The sequence below is a fragment of the Triturus cristatus genome, chromosome 5_1, assembly GCF_964204655.1.
Source record: "Triturus cristatus chromosome 5_1, aTriCri1.1, whole genome shotgun sequence".
Lineage (NCBI taxonomy): Eukaryota > Metazoa > Chordata > Amphibia > Caudata > Salamandridae > Triturus > Triturus cristatus.
The window spans coordinates 939,269,148-939,291,494 of record NC_140587.1 but is presented as its reverse complement, the minus strand read 5'-3'; the positions used below and the strand labels follow the sequence as shown (position 1 = coordinate 939,291,494).

Genomic DNA, 22,347 nt, shown 5'->3' with positions numbered 1-22,347 from the left:
AGATATAATCCATTGGAGCTTGACACATATATCACAGCTCGTAATACCTGTGCTGATAGAATTGTATATGCACACTATATGACTTTAGCTCACCCAAGATGGTGCTAATTATAAGTAGTGACTTTGGCATTACATGCACCAATATTTTCATTAAGGCACCTAACATCAATATACCTATTCGAGTGTATCGGGCAATATGTGCTATCCCTTGGTGTTCGCCTTATTGTAGGGTTATGTTTATATTCTAATTATCCGATCCTGAACTACACAGAACGTCACTAGGAATGGCCACTTTGTTGTTGCCTGCCACGTGTATGGCAGGGCTCGTGCATTTACAAGGTACTTTAACGGAGTTATGTGAGTTTCTATTACTCAGTAGATCTCTATCTTTCATATCGTTAGTTCTAATTACTATTTGTTATCAAACCAGACACATCAAAATGGCGTAGATATTTTCTTCCGCATGATGGTAGTTTTCTACCAGTGGCAGCGCCCGACGTATTGAAGCATCATGAAGCGTGCTCTTCTGCACATTAGCAATAGCATATTTAATGGCAGATCCCGCGCCCGTCAGTTCTTGTAGTACGTGATGGACGCGGAGCTTCGAATCAGTCCTTACCGAAAATATAGGTGAGTGACCAGCTTGGAACTGTGATATTGTAAAGGGTTCATTTTTATCTATAGACAGAAAGGGCAGGGCTGTCGTAATATCTTTTGTAATATGCTCATCATTCCTTTATGAATATGAGCCACAACTAAGCTTCTTTACCACACACTTGTTCTAATTAGCATGGCCACCAGTCACAAGAGATAATGACGTAACTTCTCCTCGTCAGGCCCATACCTCTACCTTGACCTTGTGCACCAAATAAATCTAAGCAGCCAATATAGGGCATTACCATTATCCGTTTGTGGATCAGAAAGATTCAGGATTTTTAGCCCAGTGGTAGCATATTTACCAGCAGTAACTGGCCATTGTTTGGCCCTTCTGTAGAGGCATCAGACATAGGAGTAGACATTTACATGCTTCTTTGTTTATAGGTATACCTATTTAAGGCATGTCCAGTTGAGTACGCTTGGCTATATTGTGAGACTATTGTTCCTCGTTGCGGCCCAGAACGTACTATACATCGAATCGACATAGCACACAGAGACAATCCTACACATATATGAATTTATGTGAGTATACAAACTCAACTGACTATATTTTAGCAGGCTACCGCAGCATGACGAGGAGAATTTTTACTCATATAGATTTTCTTCTCATATAAATCTTTCCTTGTAGAATATCTATATATATCCTTCCTGAGGGCCCGCATCAGATTGGATAAGAATTCCTGAAGCTAAACATATATTCTATCAATGGGTAAGGCTCCAACAAAATTGCCACATTTAGAATATATTCTCCTGGCAGATCAATTCCATTTTAACATATCATTTAATATCTTACTCCCCATCAAAAGTGTAGTGGACTGACAGCCATCTGTGACACAGGCATCGCTGTCCCAAGTTTTATTTATACCTGCACATTGCTGAAGAGTTGGGACTTATCCCATTGGATGCTAGTAAGTTGAGCTGCTATTCACTCTGTATATATAGGTATGCACACTAGATAGCACACTTTGGGAATCTTGCAAGCAAAGCATGCTGGAATCTATATTTATGTATTCTATACCTTACTACTATCTTCCCACTTCACTGCATGGCACACTATGGTGGTCTTGGCTCCTATAATCTAAGGTTTCTTTGTCTGCTTATTATTTTTCTCACACCTTGGAACCTCTTCCGGTAAGTAAGAGAGGCCCCAAGTAAACATTTCGGGTGCACACAAATGCAAAAATGAGTCTATATATAATAATAACACTGTCACGGATGCGTAATTAGGTTGATAATCTTTTTGGATTCTCCATTCTTATATCATAAGGTGGTCTGATCAAGTGTTTATACAATATAATTGTTATAACGTATGGATTCATAAACATATATTATTGTTGTCCTTTAGGTACCCCCCTTTATTGCCTGAGTGACACTTTATTCTATTTGGGCAAGGTCCTGATGAAGGTGGTTCACGTTGTGTGTTACCCCACCGAAACGTGCGTCAACCTCGTGTGTCCAGACCTTATTGTTTTGGTCATCTAATTTGTGTTTGGAAACGTTCTACATCTGTGTTTTCCTTATACCCAAATGTGTATATGTGTCTTGTATGAATGTGAACGACTGTGGGGGATGAATGAGTTTTGATATAAGATCGATTCATTTATTGGGGGTTAACATGTTGGTATTAATTTTTGTATAATAATTTGGAATAATGTTTGTATAAAAAAATAGAAAAAAACTTTTAGCAACTTAAAAAAAAGATGTCATTAAATGCATTTATTTCAAAGGGAAAAGTTAATTAGTATAATAAATAAAAATTTGAAAAATATTAAGATATGCATTCGTATGCTGTAATTGTGTAATTCTGCATATGTAGTCAAACCCATACTAGATTCACTGGAAAAGAAGTATAAGTCATAGGGGAGCTTTTTTGTCCTAGTTGTTCAGATATTCATTCCCCTTTACTCCCTGACCTCACATGCCTCTTAGAGAGGGTCCCTTACTTTACATTTGTATTGCAGATTACAGTCACCACTGTACGCCTGGTTTAGCTATGGCGACTAGCCAGTGATCAAGTCTGTAGGCCTGAATGGTTCATTGGGAAAAGTTAAGTCAGATGCAATATGTTTGATCAGTGTTTGATTAGTTTGTTGAAAACAGTTAAGTTCAAAGGCAGGAGGACCAAATCATTTATTGTGAAAAGCAAATGGGCCTTTAGGGGTAGATTGTTATGAGACTTTTAATGCAAGTAGACAAGTATTATCGACCATAGATTCTCACAGATTACAGTATTAGGCAAGGGCTTTGTTTACCCCCTATAACAAACCCTATGGGGCAGATTTACAAGCCCCTTACATCACTTTTGCGACGGTGTTGTGTCACTTTTGTGACACAGCTGCGGCGTAAACATGAGGGCAATTTACAACGTGACGTATCTAGGGAGATCTGTCACCTTGAAAAGCCCTGCGTCACATTATACCTGCGTCAGGTATAATGTATGCAGGGTTGGCATTCACACACAGAAAAGCCTTGTAGTGATGCAGTGAGATCAGCGAGATTTCACTGCACCACTTCTAGGACGCCACTGCATCAAAATCCTACACCTGCTTGGAGCAGGCATAAGGGGTGATGCAGTGTAGTGGGAATAGGCCTCCCCATACATTGCTGGAGTTGCGTCATGCTTGCAACACGGCTCCAGTAATGTGTGACTTTTGAGCCAACAGATGCTTCAGGATTTCTGACGTATCTGTCAAGCCTTGCGCCATGGTGCACTGTATTGTAAATATGGCACATCCATGGTGGCGCAAGGGTTTCACATTGAGGGGCAGGGTAACTGAAGCACAGAGCGTCAGTTTCTTGTAAATCTGCCCCTGTGTTTTTGGAGAATTACATTTGTTGTTAGGGCAGGCTTGACAGCACAGCTTACGTGATCACCAGAAAAAGAGCTGTAGTGAGTAGACCTAAGAGAAAGGCTGTGGCAATGTCCTCATTCTGAACTTATATACAAGTATTTGATTGACAAATAGTAGTGCATGTCTGCCTAAGAATTAGTCCAATTTCTCATAACTGGTACGGACATTTTTAACGCAGAGCAAAGGTCATGTAGAATAGGAATAGGTTTTGCTTGGTTTAACCCTGCAACCAATATTTTGGAAGAGATTGGCAAGTGATACTTGCCAAAAACATACAAATTTGATTTGTAGTGTGAACTTTATGACGAATACAATAAGAAGGGGTTTTACATTGTGAACTCTGACACACACCATACGCAGGGGCTTTAAATTGTGAACCCTCTGAGTAATGCAATAAGAAAGGGTTTTGGCATTTGAACTCATGGCAAACACCATAATAAGAGGATTTAAATTTTGAAGTACTTGGCAAATACAATAGGAATGGGTTTTATGTTGACAAATCAAATGACAAATGCAATACAAAAGTGTTTAGTATGTATATCCATTTTTACATCTAGCCACAGTACTTGGTTGTCAAGGAAAGAGATTTTTTGTTGTTGGTTTTAAACTTTTTTTATATTTCAGGGTATATACAGCTAGTATTCAGTTTGATCACATGTAAGAAACACATTGTGCATAGTGGATGACATATCGAGTTGCAGTTCATGGGATGAGCCCTCAACTTGGATTTACAATGTCTCAGGAACTACCTGAAATGTGAACCCCAAATAATATCATAGAGTGCATCTGAAGATGCTAGAAGCACTGCATATCCCATTAAGATGAGCAAGGACAATCATCTATAAAATCAAATAAACCAGAACTGTTAAAACCTTGGCAGCAATTGACAGAGCAATACGTCACGCACCTCCCCAAGTAGCATAGACTGACTCCATCATACATCTGTGTCCATCCCGTCCCTCCCTCTGGATGGATCCATAGTACCCTTGATAACAGGTTAATGAGGCTGCACCATATGGTGCCTCTCCCTATGTGCTGCCAACCAATGACCTAGATTTATAGAGACTATCACCATTACCAGCAAGTTTCCATGATGACCATTGCATCACCACTAAGGTCAATCAAGTGACCGCACATCTAATACCCTAGCAGGTGGCATCTGGTCAGAGAGGGTGTCCGGTATCGACTACTACTTGTATCTCGGAGTTTCCTGTCTGAGACAGTGCATCTGCATCGCCACTCGACTGCTCGGCTGTTTGCAATTCCTCCAGCAGTATCCACCATGTCTCCAGATCTTGGTCAGCATTCTTGTCTGTGCAAACCAGGTGTAAAAGTCGCTCCTCTGTTACTCCCCACTTGCGCATGTCCGCTCTCCAGCCTAGGGGGTACAGGGTTCGTCAATTGGATCATGATGCAGTGTTTATCCAGCACCAATCCCAATATAGTGAATTTATATTGCATTCAGGCCCCAGATTTGGGAACCGGTAGAACAATGATTGATTGTTGCCTTGACCTCGAGTCCCTTGGCCTCCTGTAGCGTCTCCAATACCCTCGACCAATGGATTCGTAGTCAAGTGCAGCCCCATATTATATGGGTAAACGTTGCGGGCTGGACACCACAGCGGGGACACACCGGTGAGTGCACAGTATTAAACCGTGACAACCTATAGGGGGTCAGGTATGTGCGATGTATGTGACGGAATTGTATACGTTTGAAGAAAGCATTCCGGGCACCTCTCGAACCGGGGAGAGAGTTAATGTTTTTGTCAATGTACACTGTGGGTCTACCTAAATTTGATGATGGGTCTTTCAAGATAGAGATGGCACAGTCATGCTTCTTTTCAAGTTAGAGTGAATCGGCTTGCTTTATTTGTATTAAATATGGTGACAAAGGGAGTAGATTCTCATTTTACATAGTGAAATCTGGTTATGAGTTATGAAGGGCATGTGAAATTGGGTTTTTGTATGAAGGGGGATGTGGACCCTTCTCAAGCAACAGCCACAATTTTTGTCAGTGTGAACCACAAAAGTAACTAAGTTAACTTGTTCTAAACCCTCTGGTAAGTTGGCACTAAAGCAGTCAGGCTTAACTTAGAAGCACTATGTAAAGTAGTTATGCAGCACTTAAACAATAATATAGTGAAAACACAACACAACAAAAATCGCAAACTAATTTATAAACAGAGAGTAAATTCAAAAAAATGATTTGACACCAAAACGACAAAAATCCAATCAGTAGAACTGAAGTTATAAATTTTCAAAGTTTAAAGTGAAAAATAGCATCTAAAAGATCAAAGCACCAACCGCAGTCCTCTAGTTGTGTGAGAGCAGGGCAAAGTCGAAAGATATGTCTCACCTCGATGGAACGTGGTACAAATACACAAAGTGGATTGGGCCAGGTCTCTGTTTACCTTCGGACTTAATAGAAATTTTGAAGAAAAATGCCTGCAAATCTAAAATAAGCAGGGCAAGGCATCCAGTGGTGTCCGAGGTAGAGGTGCTGCCATCGGGGAGCTGGTGGGTGAAGTCGTTGTGAAGATTTCTACGTTTGGACTTTGTCTCTTTTTTGGAAGGTGAAAATTTCCAGCGGGATGAAGCCGCAGGCTGCAGGTAGCCGACAAGGGCTCCACTAGGGTGGAAACCCCATCTGCAAGGAGCCGCAGTATTTGCTGCTGGAGAGAATAGTGAGAGCCCTGGGCCCCCCCAAGAAGAATACATAGATCTCTAGATGTAAACCTTGCTAATAGATTTGACCCCTTGTCTGATCTAGATGCATGCGACTGACTACAATCACTGATATTCAGCATACTCCCTCTCCCGTCATTGATGCGGGACTTCGGATAATGAATTCTAACCATCTAGAGAGTACAGAGATCTCAACACCACTTGCATTGGGTGGTAGTTCAGCCTCTACCTCATTAACATTTCTATCCTGGAATATTGCCGGCCTACCCTCTAAGATTACGTCATCTGATTGGTCATGTTTTCATTATTATTGTTTTCCAGGAGACTTGGTCATTGAACATGATTTTTCGCATTGGTTATTTGGCCTTCGGTAAAGTGGCAACTTCAAGACACAAAGGGAGACCCTGTGGGGGGCTGATTATTTGGGTTAGACAACAGACAGGCTATCAGGTTAAAGAGTTAATGAACGACAGCCCTGATATTCTGGTCATCAAAGTTCGATCGAAATGCGAGCCAGATCTCATATTGATCAATGTGTATGCGAGAGGGATAGCGGGTGTGAAAGCATCAGCAACTGTCTCCCAATTGGATACCTTCATTGAAGATATGAAAGGGGTAAATTATTTGGTAATTGCAGGTGACCTCAATTGCACATTTGAGCCCCTCGGTCATGAAGATTGTAGTCTTAGCAGTGATGAGGATTCGAATTGGGGGATACCGCTTCTAACGCTGCCCCCAATTAATAAATGGATTGAGGCGGCGCTCCAGTTAAAAAGTTTATCCTTGGAGAGGGGTCTAAGGGCTGTAAATGGGAGGTTATTATCAGATAGCGAAGGCACCCACACTTTTAATAATGGGACAAGAAGTAGCAGAATCGACAACTTTCTTATTAGTTTAGAATTATGGCCAAGACTTATGAATATGAAGGTCCTACGTAGAACGGAGAGTGACCACGATTCGTTATTGCTAACTCTAGAGAGAAAAGGTCACGATCCGCTAAGGGCAAGTACCGAAATAGCGACAGCAGATGTAATTATGTCCCAAGATTGTCGGCGACTAAAATGGGCAGTGGTATCAGAAGATAATAGCACTCTAGATCTGATAAAGTTAATTCTTGAAGACACATTAACAATTCTCTCTACTCTAGACACACACGATGATTCTCTCTCTGCCCTTATGAAGGTACATGAGGACCTCTTTGTTGAGCTGAAAGTCTTTTTTACTAAAAATAAAAGATCTACCAGGCATGTAATTCTTAAATCAGCACAATGGTATGACGAGGCATGCAGGATTGCATTTAGGCACCTCTCTCAAGCAATTAGGTTGGGAGCACCATAGGAGGTCAAAAATGCAAGGTTAGTATATAAAAAAGCACAACTCAGGGCAAAAAAGAATTTTGATGAAAATAGATGGAAGGATTTGATATATGCAAGTAACGGGAAGAACTGGAGGCAATTCTCGCAAACAGTTAAATGGGGTAGCGAGACATAGGGCCTGTACCAGCAAACAATGTGCCACCAGAACAATGGGTTTACACTATCAGGCCCAATTTGCTTCCACAACAGGCACCCCCACACATTACCCTGAACTAACTTCTGATGTTGTCTTAACCTTTGATATAGGTGAGATTGAAAGAGTTTTGGACAGTGTCCCTGCAGGCAGGGCCCCTTGTCCTGATTGTATTCCGGCCGACATATTTAAACACGACAGGAAGAATTGGCTTAAATACATCCATATCATCTCCAATGCCCTGGCTAGAGGTGCCCCATACCAGAATCATGGTGTGGGGCAGAAATAATTCCAATATATAAAAAAGGGGACCGCGCCAGCCCAAGTAATTACAGGCCAATAAGCCTAATTGACAAACTACAAAAGATTGTGGCCAGACTCGTGTTGAGCAGAGTAAATACATGGATTGATGATCAGGAAATCCTATCCACCTTTCAAGCGGGTTTTCGCCCCCATGTCAGTACTATCGATCAAGTCTTTAGATTCATGATGATTTATTGGAGTACTGTGATTTTAGCCGGGGGGACTCTATATGCTGCATTTATAGACTTAAAATCAGCATTTGACCTGGTGCCCCGATACAAGCTATGGGATACATTAAAGGAAGCAGGAATGCCCCCCAAGCTTTTCATTTTTATCATTAGACTGTATGAGTCTAACTATGCCAAGGTACGGTGGGGACAACAGGGCGAATTACCGGATCGCTTCCCAGTAAGTAAGGGTGTATGGCAAGGGTGCGTTCTGGCCTTTACTCTTTTCTCCTTGTTTATAAACAAAGTTATTTCATATTATACTGCTTACCCAACTGATGCACCATCTCTTGCAGGTTCGAAGGTTCCATTATTAATGTTTGCAGACAATACTTTAATCTTGTCTAAAACCCAATTTGGTCTGCAACATGCCCTCGACAGATTTACTGTTTTTTGTAACGACCATGAGCTAGTAGTTAATGTCGACAAGACCAAGTTCTTGGTGCTGCACAAACATAAAACAGTAAAAGGCAGAGTAGAAATGAACAACGCGTCCCTGGAGCAAACTGACACCTTTACATTCCTGGGAGTAACAATGGGTAAGAGGATGAACTGGTAACCCCAGATAGATTTGTTAGTCCTTAGGCATAATCAATTAGCAGGTGCCCTACTAAAAGAACACCGGCTCTCCCATACTAAACCGGTAGGGCCAGCTCTAACAATCTATAAAGGGAAAATCAGGGCATCAATAATTTATGGAGCAGAGCTCTGGGGTTTCGAAAATCTAGCTCCCCTAGTCCTTGCTCAAAACAAGTTTCTGAGATCATTAACTGGTCTCCCTCCATCGACTCCTCTCAAACCCTTACTATTAGATTTGGGATGCACCTCATTTGAGGAGGCAGCGGGCTTTAGACCCCTGGCTCATTGGAAACGGTTATGGACAACACCGCAGTTAGCACCATATGCTAATGCAGTAAAGCATATTAGAGAAACAGACTTGTCTTCAAAAATTAATTGGCTACAAAAGATTAAGGGCACATTACTTGATATGGGGCTCAGCCATTTGTGGGTAGACCCAGTAGGGAACCTGTTTCCAAATAAAAATGACTACAAAGCACTTTACAGGGACATGGTCAGTTACAAGTCCATGTCATTGGTGAGTAGAACTTCCCTGACAGGTATCTTTTTAGAACATAAGTACGAATCGAGACCTGAAGCATATTGGGATTTTATCGTGAGACCTTGCGATAGGAAATTATATCACCAAATTAGAGTGGGCACCCTCCCCATAAAATCTTTTACGTCTAAGTGGCATAATGTTTTAGACACCAAATGCCCCATGTGCTTAACTATGGAAGAGTCTATAGCTCATGTATTGTTTGTGTGCCCAGCATATAAGGGTCCCCGATGTAAACGGCTTAAACCGATCTGTTTAAACCTTGGCATAAGATCTTGCCAAACAGCTTTGCGTATCTTGAAAACAGACACACGCGAAAACATAGCTATAGCTAGTCAGGCTTCTCTTAGAGGCAATGTGTAAAGTATTTATGCTGCACTCAAACAGTAATAAAGTGAAAACACTGCACAAGAAAATTCCCAAAACATTTAAGACAAATTGGGTCATTTGTAATAAATAAACTTATACCAATATTACGAACATCCAAAGTAGAAAGGGAGTTACACATTTTTAAGGTTTTTGTAAAACATATAGCCAAGAAACACAAAGTGGCAATCATGGTTATCAGGTAACACTGGAGCAGGTTAAAGTCAAACGTTCTGGCTGACTACAATGGAGTGCCATTGGGGGGTTTAACAAAACCTGCTCCTTGGGGTGGCATGGCCAGACATTGGGCCATTACCCCACACAATAATTGGCTGAGCAGAATCCCCTTGAGACAGAAAGGATAATATGTTTTATAAAAAAGGATAAGTGGCTCTCCTAGACTTTGGCCTAGCAGTCTTTTCTACACCACAGTGGACAGGATTGAGAGGTTTTCCCCAGTCTGTTCTCTGGCGGGGGGAGGGACAACAAAACCAACTAGACATCAGGAAAAATGAGTTCTATGCCTACGGTTTGGCAAGCCTACTTTCTAGCCAAGAATCAGCTACATTTTGGGAGATTACTGTAGGCTCACTCATAAAACTGGGCATACAATTGATGTCATTTTGCCAATCCTCATATCATCTCAGTGACTGAGAACTATCCCATCACTTAAATTGATAAGTATGTGATCATGATCTACTTCTCCATTCCGGTGACTAGTAATATCATTTAGGATCACCACAAGCAACCTAGTATAATGAGAGCATGGACGAAACTGGACTTACCCTTCTTTCCTCTACTACCTTAATCATCTGTCTAACAGTAATAGTTCAAGTGCTGTACTTCTGCCTGACAACAAATCTTGGCAACCTTATTCTATTAAAATCTGACAAAGCCACTGAGTCTCTTAGGACATCTGGCTAGATATCTCCTGAAGTAAATTCACTAAAATCACATAGATGATTTCTAAGAAGAGTCTGGAAGAAATCCTATAGCAAAAAATATAAGCTTCTTTTTCCCTTTTTTTAACTTGTTTTTATTACCATTTTTAGAAACTCGTAGGTAGCACAGTATTACACACTTGGTCAACAAACCATTAATGCATGGAGTGTATCTTGTTATCAGTCCCACATATTTAATTCTCCCCCTATCTTTGGATGCCCTCAATACCTGGTGTTTGCCCCCCATGCCGACCATTTTTTGTTCCATTTCCTGGGGCAGCCCTGCCCTCATAGATTGTTTTCTTGGTTAGCCTCCACCAAACCATGTCTCTGTTCCATTCCTCCAGTGTTGGAGATTGCTCCCCTCCCCATTTCTGGGCAATGTACCATTTCGCCACCACTAGGCACCATGCAATCTGAGTCTTTTGAGTTATGGTTGTTTCCTCACCCACAATGTTAAGTAGAATTTGTTTAGGCGAGCTATCTGAGTCCCTATTGTGCATATGTCACCTGGGATTGATTGCCAATATGTTTGTAATGCTGTGCATTCCCACATGGTGTGGTAGAAGGATCCCATCGTTCCACATCTTCTCGGGCATGCCTCATTGAGCATCCTCTCCATCTTGCGCAAGGTCGTTCTTCCATATTACACCCTATGCAATATACGGAGTTGCACCAGAAGCAACCCCACCCATATTGCCACCTCTCTTGGCTTCTGTAATGCTTCTTCCCACTCTCCCTCCTTCAATGGTCCCAAATTTGCCTCCCAGGCCTCCTTTAGCCTGTGGAGATACCCCAGAATATTGTTTACTATTTTCCTCTACAGGAAGGAAATAGCTCCCTTGATGAGGGGTTCTATCAGCACTCCCTCTTATAATGGCGTGGAACTTGGGATCTCAGTCCCTGTGGCTATATGCGACAGTAGTGCATGTCTGATCTGGAGGTGGTGGTATGGTATGTTTCTTTTGTTGACAGGTGGGAAGTGTCCTTGAGTTTCTCCAGGGGGACGTTCCTACCTCCCTCCCATAAGTTCCACAGCTTTGAGATGCCTATTGTATCCAACCTGTCCAATCCCTTTATGTCTCCCAGGGCTGCCAGTTCTTTAATGTCCCATAGTGGTGTTTCTGCTGTGAGTTTACCCTGCCAGCCAAGATATGATGCAGCCTCCTGCTATATCGACCCTACTGTTCTGGTATGTGGGGGAAGGTTCCTGAGGACTCCTTCCCATATAGTGCTGCAGAGCATACCTTTTGACACCCATCATGTGTCTGTCCATTCTTAGCGCTGGTTCAGTTTGGGCTGCATGTGCCAATCGTTTAAGACAGACAGTTGTGCCACCCAGAAGCATTTGAGCATGTCTGGTAGGACTATTCCTCCCTTGTATACCTATCCCATTAGTTTCACCAGTGCAATTTCGGGAGAAGCCCCCATCCCATAATAGCAACTGCACCTCCCCCGCAGCTGCTTTGAAGAATTGTGTTGGGACCTTGTAGGGTGTGTTTTAGAGTGCATACAGAAATCTGGGAAGAGCCGTCATCTTAAATATTGCTGCCTTTCCCATTAGTGACAGTGGCAGTCTCTGCCAGTGATGCATGCCTTGTTTGAAGCGATGAGGAGTGTGTGTAGGTTGTGTTTTAGAAAGTTGTTTGGGTCCTTGGTAATATATAGTCCCAGATATTTAAAGTCATCGCTCACTACAGGCATTGTGCAGCCTCAGGCAGTTGTGGCATGGTTCCCTTCAATGTGTATCTTAGGGATTTACTCCATTTGGTCCTATATCCGATATATTTGCTGAAATTTCCATGATTTGTTTGAGTCTGTTTATAGTGGGTTCAAGCTCTGTCACGTAAAGCTGTTTGTCGTCAGCATATTAAGATTTGCCGTCTTATCATCCCTCCCAGTAAATCCCATTGACTAGTGGGTCCTGCCTGATCCAAGATGCGGGAAGTTCCAGCACCTGTACAAGTATCATGGGTGATAGCGGACAGCCCTGTCTGGTACCCTTTGCTGTTCAAAGCCCTTCGGATATGTGTCGTTAACCCTGACCCTAACCAATGGATGGCTGTACAGGGGCTTAATCCAGTTTGCGAAGTTGGGACAAAGCCCATCCTGTCTAATACTGCAAACATATAGTTCCATTCCAGTGTATCAAAGCCATTGTAAAGTCTAGTGACATTACAATTGCCTCTTCCTTTAACCGTTTTATGTTGACCAAGAAACCAAATAGGCTCTGCAGGTTGAGTCATTTGCTACTGATGGGCAAAAAGCCTGAGTGGTAGGGGTGTACTAAGGTAGTGATCACTTTTTTCAACCTGGCCAGTTTATGATTTCTGCATTTAGCAGTGAGATCGGTCTATAAGAGGCGCAGTTGTCAGGGGTTTTACCAGCCTTACGTATCACCACTATGGTGGCTTGTCTTTGGCCTGCTGGGAGATGCCCCACATTCCTTTCCTCCTCTTGTATGGTCTACAGGCGTAGCAAGAGTTTAGTGGCTAGTCTTATGTATAGTTCTATAGGAAGCCCGCTGGGTCCCATCGCTTTTCCTGGTTGTAGCTCTCTGACTGCTGTGATTTTGCTGTCTGGCATTATTTCTATTTCTAGTTTCTGCTTGTCATCTGAGGCCAACTGGGTTAGCCTTAGGTCCTGCAGCAGGGCGACTATTTTCGCTGAGAATGTGGTGGTTGCAGATTTGCATATCTTGGCATCTGCTTGTTTCCTATGTGGGGCTCCTGATCTGGTACTTTGATTCTAAGTACCCAGTGGGTCACTCGTTCCCTATGGTCTAACCAGGCAAATAGTTTTCATGCTTTATTGCCTACTCCATTTAGACAGTGTTGTAATATGAGGTAAGTGGCCTTGGTCCCTTACTCCGATATGTCTCTAAATTCCTGGCACTTTATGGCTAGTCTATTGGAGGGTTGTGGGTCAATTTGTGAGGCAATTAGGCTTTCTAGTACTTCAGCTTCTTTTTCTAGCACTTCTCATAGCCTTTTTTCATCTTTTTTTCCTTATACCAGGAACATCAAATGCCCTCTTATTTCTGTTTTATATGATTTCCTTGAGTAGTTGGGAAGTCTCCTGTTCTTTCATTCTCTGTGAAGTAGTTGTCCGTACCTAGGCGTAGACCTGTTAGTATATCCTCATTTTGTGAGGTATCTGTGATTTAGTGCCCACTGTCTGTTTTCTCTGCTCTTCTTTCTGTGAAGCATCACTCGAGTTGGTTCTTGGTCTGATATACTCAGGGCCATTGGAATTATGCGGTAAGAAAGGGCCAAATTATGCAGCAGGGTTCAGTAAATTATGCAGAAAGAAAAGCTAAATTGTGTGGTATAATGCTCTATATTTTGTACTAGTATCACTTCATTATTTCATCAATTCTAAACTTGGTAACACTGTGGGCATTGGTTGCACCCTCATTAGTGCCAGTTTAACTCCAATTATAGCAATAAGCAACAGAAAGGTGACCACTCCAGCTTTACAAAGGACCTCCCACTGCACGGCAACACATGTTGTTGCATTATTGGTAACGTTTGAACCATTTGAGCTAGAAACAAAATATTCTTGTTAAAATCTGCAGATTATGTGGTAGATGATGGATTATGTGGCACATCTATAATTGTGTGAAAATCGTCACAGTCGCACAATCGCATTATTCCGGTGGAACTGGATAGACCCCTTGCTAGATTTGGGCCCCCACAAAGTTTTGTATGGCTGTGTGATGTGCCACCGGATACTCCAGTCAGGAGAGGCTGTCACGTGCACCAAAGTGGTATGTGTATTGTTGCTCGTGGGGGTTGTGTGCCCTCTAGATATTCACCAGGCCCAGAGCACTGGGCAAAGTGGAGAACTGCATTTTTCTGTTTCCCTCTCCTGGGTGGGCGTCTATCCATCTCCTCTGAAGCCACCTCGTTCATCTCAACCCAAGTACCAAGTTCCCTCTGGGAACTATAGTAGCAGCAATGCGGCTATCTTAGGCATTGTGACTGCATGTAGCCCGAGAGGTTTACAGTCAGCCCATACTCTTGCCCTTTTTGGGAAATGTATCACCCAGTGGGTCTGTCCGGGTATTACATGGGATATAAGGTTTTGATTTGCGGGTTAGTAAGCCTTCCCCCTGTAAGTCTGATATGGAGCCTGCATGCGCCCGCATGATGTATCGATATCAGTGTAAGGCTTTGTAATGGTTGCCCTTAAGGCAAGCCTCTTGGAGTAGTACAATATCTGGGGTCCTGTCTCTTAAGGCACTGCAAGACTACCCCCTCTCGAGCCTGCTCCCTTGGCCATTAACATTTCAGGATAGCATGTTTACAGTCTGAGGTTTAGCCATTGGGTCTGGAATTGTTTTGTCATGTCGCCTGTTTATCATTCGACCCAGTGCACAATCCAGGGCACTGGCCCTCTCAGTTATGGACTTAGTTTATTCTCTACTGGTCAGCTCTGTGTGAGCTATATGGACACTGTGTAGATTACCTGTAATGGTTTCCAGAACACCCCCTCCCTGGCATGGTTGCCTTAGAACTACCCACCCACTCAACAGTACAGAGTATCTGTCTCCCCAAACCTTTTAACTTTCTTGCAGGAAGACTGGTCAAAGCTGTGAAGCATTAATCATACAGGCCCCCTAACTATTGTCAGAGTGTTTCCTCACTCATAAATTTGGCTGCCCACATTTCACCTTCCCCAGATGTTGTCTCTCTTGTGCTGTGGAATCTTCCTCGTTATATCCCACGTCTCCTTTTGCCCTCTCATTGGGGCTCTCCAAATGACCCCTCACTCTTGCCTTTTTCCAAGGGGTTCTTTGAGAATCTGCATTGTCCTGTTTGCAAAGGGCCCGTCTCATTCTTTTCTCCAGGAGCTGACTGGTCTTCAGCCCTATAATCATTCCCACACTTCTGCAGGCATTCTGAAGTGCCAGACAATTTCCTGCGTGACTACTCAGAGTTTAACTAGGTAATGCATCATATATTTGAGTTCTTTCACGAGTAGTTCTCTCTTCATCCCTTCAAAGGTTCTTCGTTGTTGCTGTACTTTTAGGTAAAGTCTGCAAAGAGACGTATTGTTGTGTTTTCGTATTTATATTTCCCCCATCACTGGGCTGATTTGAGGATCGCATTTAAATCTCAGTGATTGAAGATGCATGTGATTATAGTTCTGGGAAGAGCCCCCGGTCAGTACAGTGGCACCGTGGCTCTGTGAGCCCACTCCACAAAGAAGAATTTTGACAGTCTCTTTGGTTGTATGGTTTGCGTTGTTGGTTCCTCCATGAACAGTTCCACACTTGGCCCCTCTACCCCTCCGGCACCCCTACCACACGTATATTATTGTGTCTTGAGCATCCTTCGTAGTCCTACAGCTTAGCCACCATGATCGCACTTTCTCTCATCAGATGGCTCACTTGTTCTTGTAAGCTCCCTGTTTCAGTTTTAGGGCTAGCATAGTGGTTTCTATCTCTGACACTCCCTCTTTTATTTTATTGAGATCTGCCCTCAGTATGTCAACTCCAGAGAGGCCAGAGGGTCTGCCGTCAGTACCCTATATCTGTTCAGACTAGTGTATGTCCTTGCCCCCGTCATTCCTTTTGGTTGTGTGTGTAAGTCTTTACTCATGCGCCCTTGCTTGCTGTCCCTCTTATTAACATACAGGTGGCGTTGTCTCTGGGGTGCTACTCACTGCCACCTACCAATAAGGGCTCATTTGAGGGGAGTTATTGCACCTGTGGCCTGTAGGGTTTCACTGGCCCCCTAAGAGAGGTGTAGTCTGTAAAACCACAGGAAGACTGCAGTGGGGTCCGCACGCTATTGAAGGAACGCGGCGGTGTCTCTCCCAGCTGGTGGCACTTGCCCTCGAAACAACAAATAAGACACTCTGTTCTGCCATCTCTTTGCGGTCAGGTGACATGAGGATAAAAGAGTGAAAAGAGGTTGCAAAAGAGGGGAAAACACAGATCTGGAGGAAGAGAAAGACACCAAAACTGTCACAAATGGAGAAGGCAGGGACTGGCAAGAGCAAGAAAAAGGGGCAGGGAGTGTCTGGTATTGGATTATATACTGCCATCCTTGGTATTCTGCATTCAATTGCACTGACCATGGGCTTCTGAGCAGAACTTTAGACACTGGCATTTTTTATTTCACAAATTAAGCACTGGCTGCCCCCCCCCCATGATGTACCCATGAGCCACCCAACGGTGACTGAGAGGGTCCCAGGAGGCCCCTACACCAAACAAGTGATGGAGCTCGGTTCACCGCCTTGCTGGTCCCCTCTGTGCCAGTCAGCACTTGCTATAAGTCCCTCTTCTCCCCAGAGGCAGCAGGCATCAGAGTCTGTGTCTCTGCTTGGCAGGCCCTACCTCATGAACAGCGCAGCTGGGTAACTCCCAACAGCTACGGGCTCTGTAACCATTCGGACAGTGCGAGGTCCCACTTTGGGCGTGAGCAGTGCTGGTGAGTGCAGGATTTCAGGACAGATGTTGGAGGATTTTATTGTAGTCGGTTCGGGATCCATGTTAGCTTTTGGCCATATTTTTTGGTAATTGGGCATGCCCCCAAAACAAAAACATGCTTTTATTATAACGTCCATTTGACGATTTATAAAGTCACCACTAAAAAGCAACATGCAACAGAAGCCAATTATCCACCAACAGAACAACACAAAGTTATTAATGAATTATTGAAGCCTGAATGCATCAACTTATAAGTGGCCCTTCTAGGATCTACGCAACTCTTTGCCTGACACATTTTCTACAAAAGATATTGAAAAGAACCTTGGGAAGAAAAAGCAGGGTAATCTACCTCATCCACTCAGATCAATTACTAACAAAATATGACAAGATCAAAACCAACTGTCCTTCAACCCCATAAATCCCAAAGACTCCACTAACACATCAAAAGGTAGTGTCTCAACCGGATCAGTAGCTGGCCATATATTCTAGAATATCCTTCTCAAAAGCTCTGCTGTCATCCTAGCCACAAGCATCATCAACCACTGCTTGATAAAGGGAGGCTACTGAAGGACGGGGCCCTCTAGGGCCACACGGGTTATGTACAACCACTTGCTATGCCTTCCCCAAAATGAAGAATCCGTCAGACAGTAGAGAATACAAACTTACATTTATTCAGTATATACTCTGCAGAGGAGCCCAGTCAGGCCTTCACCCTAAGATGTCTGCCGAGGGGACTGACAACCTAGCTTTCTGTAATACTAGATAAACCTTTCTGGGAGACTTCGGCCATGCCTCCAGCGGAAAGTTACCAGCTTGAGCCAGGCATGAACAAACAGGCACAGAGAGATGACCTAACACCTGCCAGATGGGTGCACTATCAGTACTCCAAGGCCACTGTGCCGAGTCTCAGCATCTCCTAACCTGGGAGCAGAGCTACACATTGAGAATGGAATGCAGAAAAGAATATCAGTTCATTAGCAAGTCGGGTTACAGCCTTGAACAGGAGGGAAAATAATAACGAAGCACAGTGTTCTGCTGAGGCAAGCCGATTGAGAAATAAGGCCTAGTACGAGCACAGCCCAAGCCGTCTTCTAGTGATTGCGAAATAGAAAATGGAGTCACACAAGGTAACTAAAGCTTATATGTTGCCCGTATAACTCAGTGGGTTGCATAACGTGAGTACAAATGGCGTCTATTTAGCCACATATTGCTAATCTATTATAGCATGTGTAAGTGCACAATGGGAAGGGGAATTTCAAACCTAACACTGCCCACGTGAACTCAAAACCTGCTTACATAAAATCTTTACTTATATGCTAATTAGTGTCTGGTAGTGAAAGGGGCATTCTTAGGCAACTTTATTGAATGATCTTCTTTCAATCAAGAATCTGCATTAATAGAAGAAATAAACCTCTTCTCATAACTGGATTCAGACCCTGTCATGGTACTGAAACAACACAGGTTGCCACATACGAGGACATCAAAATGAGTGCCATTCAAATCAACAGTTGGTGCACCCCAATTATCGTCCACTGCTCTTCTGGTGTCTAACGGTCCCCCCCCTTTTTACCTGTCCTCATGTCTTAGTATATTTCATCTGCAGCAATTGTGCTGAGAAGACATAAATCAAAATAAATCTTGCAAATTCATCAGACCTTGACTTTTGTACCATTGATCGATGCGTACATCAATTGACCGCTAAATGCTGCAGAACCCCTTCAAACTGAACACTGTAAAAAATGGGATACTAGCATGTGCCAAAGTGGCTATTATCTTTCAACGATCAGTCCCAAAAAACATGAGAAAACACATCATCTGCCAAAACATTCAATCTTTGTAGGCCCTGAGGCTTGGAAGAAGCTGACACCTGCCTCCACCAAGTTCTCCAATGATCAATGTAGGTTCTCGTGACGTCTTGGTGATTTATATGATTTATAGATCAGCTTTGGCCAACTGTCCCTCGAAACGACCTCCATGAACACTCTAGTCACCTTGTCCTTGGTTTTTTTCCAGACATTACAGGTTATTTTTTCCAAGGCAGGCCACAACAGCAGAGAGTCTTCATGGCCCTAAGCCTAGTGCTTGTCATGAAGAAAAAAACAACCGTGAGGATGTTATGTCTGGCAGATATCATTCATCGTTGGAGTACAAAGTTTATTTCTTAAGGCCAGGGCTAAGTGCAACATATGAGTAAAGAGGATCAGTATTTATGCTGCATTGCGAGCACTGCCACAAAGACACATCTAAGGAAAGATTCAAATATTTTTTCCCAAAGCTACATCTTCCCAGAGTTTCTGGAGGGCAGAGAGGAAAGACTAGTTTCAACTCATCAGGACATTTGTATGTTTGTATTGGATAGGCAATCCCATCCAAATCCTCCTTGTTGCTAGGAAATTTCCAGCACAACTCAAGGAAGCAAAGCAGAGAGAGCTGCTGGCAGGGATGCCACTGTATAGACCCCGGCTCAGCAAACAGCAACAGGGTTTGGAGAAAAATCAAGGTCACTATACGTTTATGATGTCACAGATTGTCACTTCCACAGAGATTAGAAAAGGCAACCATTCACCCAGCTGACAGTCTCCCAGGTACACGCTTGACATATAAGATGCAAACCACAGCACACTATAACAGACCATGGGTGGAAAAGAAGGACTTCAGTTATGGGGGAGTGCACCGATTTTACCTTTAAAAAGGCCCACTTACATTCAGGGAAATTGTGCTCTTCTGAACTATGATCATCTCTCCCTAACCATCAGATACATTACAGTTTGGTATGTGGGAGGAGAACCCCTCGCGTCTGCGGGTGGGAGTACACCATCAGCAAACTGAGTCTTTTTTCTATAAGTGAACACAACGGAATCATGGAGCACCCTCCATATAGTCCACTCTGTTTTCCTGAGTGAAAGACACAATCCAAGCCAATCAGAGTCAGAGTGGTTCCACCTCCAATGCCACGCCATGCCTTTTATACCGATGAACATGTTACTTTAAAAAAAACTTGTGAAAAACTGATAAGGTGCAATTTACATACATTACACTTTGCTGTAATTTGCATGAAAAGTCCATTCTGAATCAAATATTTTGCTATGGACACCTTTCCCAGATGTGCACACTTAGGTCCACCAGATATAACTTGTTGAAGGTAATGCAGGGGATGGTCCCTGTTGATGGAGGCAGGTTTTCTCTACAATCAGAGGAGTCACAGTGCAACTCAAAAACCAGAACTGAAGACAGAGTGGAAGGGATCCAGGCAGCAGACAGACTGCAGTCATGTTTCACATAAGTATTAATTGAAACTCAGAACATCTGTGGGTAGATTCTGAAATTCAAATAAAGCTTTTAAAAAATGTTGTTATTCGAATTTCTAACGACCGGTACACGTAGGGCTACAATAATCAGATGGTGGAACCAATGAAGAGCATGAGTTTTCAAAAAGTTGCAATAATATCAGTTTCACTTAAAGCACGTTCCTTTTCTGCTGGCAGTTCTCTTTTACATTTAAACTTACCTTGGTACATCTCTTGAACGAAATTGAAAGAAACAAATAAATCTTAGAATGCTCAGGATGAGGACAGCGATTCAGTTCTGAGGATCAAGTTAGAGACAAGTGACATGAACTCAAAAGCAGTGGCGGCTCCTCGTGGGAGTGCTGCGGGGTGGTGTGGCAGGGCGGGGGAGGGGCAGGGTGGGGGGTAGTAAACTACGGCATACGGCCGAACAGAATGCAAATGGCGATGCAGCGCGCGCAATGTAATTCGTTTTATTTATTTATTTAGATACTTAACTCTGTTCGGTCGTATGACGTAATTTACTACCCCCCACCATGCCCCTCCCCCGCCCCGCCCCGCAGCACTCCCTCGATTAGCTGCCACTGCCAAAAGAAATCACGACGAACTGACACAACCAGACTCGCAATCAACCTTTGCTCAGGCAGAGGCAGTTTGACCACATCCCACATTCCTACTAAAAGTCCTCCCCTTGAGTCAGTCTGTCTGTAGATGACTGATGGATATAATAAACAGCCTATTCCCCTCAGCTCATCGCTGATATCCAGCACCAGGGTTTGCAGTCATTTATTTTGTCCATTATTTGTCTCTGGTGTGTTGCTCTTTTTTGCTTTTTAGGTCTCGCCTGAGCCAGCGCTTTAGCGCTGCTCTGGCGAGAGCTATAGAAAGCGGGATTTGGAAGTGCAAACGAGTGCTTTTCAGGCCGCCAACTACAGTGCATGTGCGCCGGGCGCGCGCACCATTTGGCAGCCTGCTGATCACTTTCGCGGCCGCTTTGATGTTCTCAGTGAGCCGCGCGGCCACTGAGAACATCAAAGCGGCCGCAAAAGTGCTCACCATATGCCAGCCTTCCCTTTGTTGCTTTAGCACTCACCGCCCCCCCACCCCTTCCATGTTCTTTTGTGTCTGCAGTTACTTTTGAAGCTGGAAGCACTGTAGTGCCTATGCTTGCGAACGGAGTAGTGCTCTTACACCCTTAGAATCTTCAACTGTAGTGCCTCTATAAACAAGCATTGGCATAGCCAATAGGTCTCGCTTTTGGGACCTTATAAGTATTTAGTTATGCAACTGTTGCATGGCTAAACACTGATAAGGTCCCAAAAACGAGACCTATTGGCTATGCCAATGCTTGTTTCTAATATATGCATGACTTTTAGCAAACCTAGGGATATGGGGAAGCCCAGAGTCCTCTATATACACCCACTATTCCTACTCCTGCATCTTTTATCAGGTTCAAATGCCTAAACGCATACACCTCGCGACCCCATCTAGCAGAACATTGAAAGATTTGAATTTTCATCCATTGGCTATTATGTTTTTTTTTTTTTTAATGAAGCTGCTATCTTTCAAAATTACAGCTTTTAATGGGTGCGGCTTTGCACACAGTAAAACAACCTGCTTTTCAGCTCACATTTTCCATCAGTTGAAAGCAAGTGGAAAATGTGAAAGGAAAAGGGCTCACATTCGGGGAAAACATGAGGTGAAGAGTCTGCTGAGTCAAACAGCTGCATGTTAATCCCATTCCAGGCATCATCTGATGGGCAATAAATTGAGGGGGGAGGGGTGAACCAGCTGAAATGGATAATACTGGGTGTAGTATTAGCCAGTGACGTAGCAAGGGATGGGGGGGGGCGCCCCGGGAGGCACAAGTTTTGAGGGTGGCAGCCTCCCACCACTCTTACCTGCTGTTCTCGGGGCGGCAATCTCCGACCCACCCCCTGACCCCCTTCCCGCTCTTGAATCGG

General features: G+C 43.5%; 1 protein-coding gene across 2 annotated transcripts in view; it reads left to right on the top strand.

The window, feature by feature from the left end:
• GPLD1 (glycosylphosphatidylinositol specific phospholipase D1) overlaps nucleotides 1-22,347 on the top strand; it is a 513,772-nt gene that overhangs the window by 223,574 nt on the left and 267,851 nt on the right. The window lies entirely within an intron of this gene.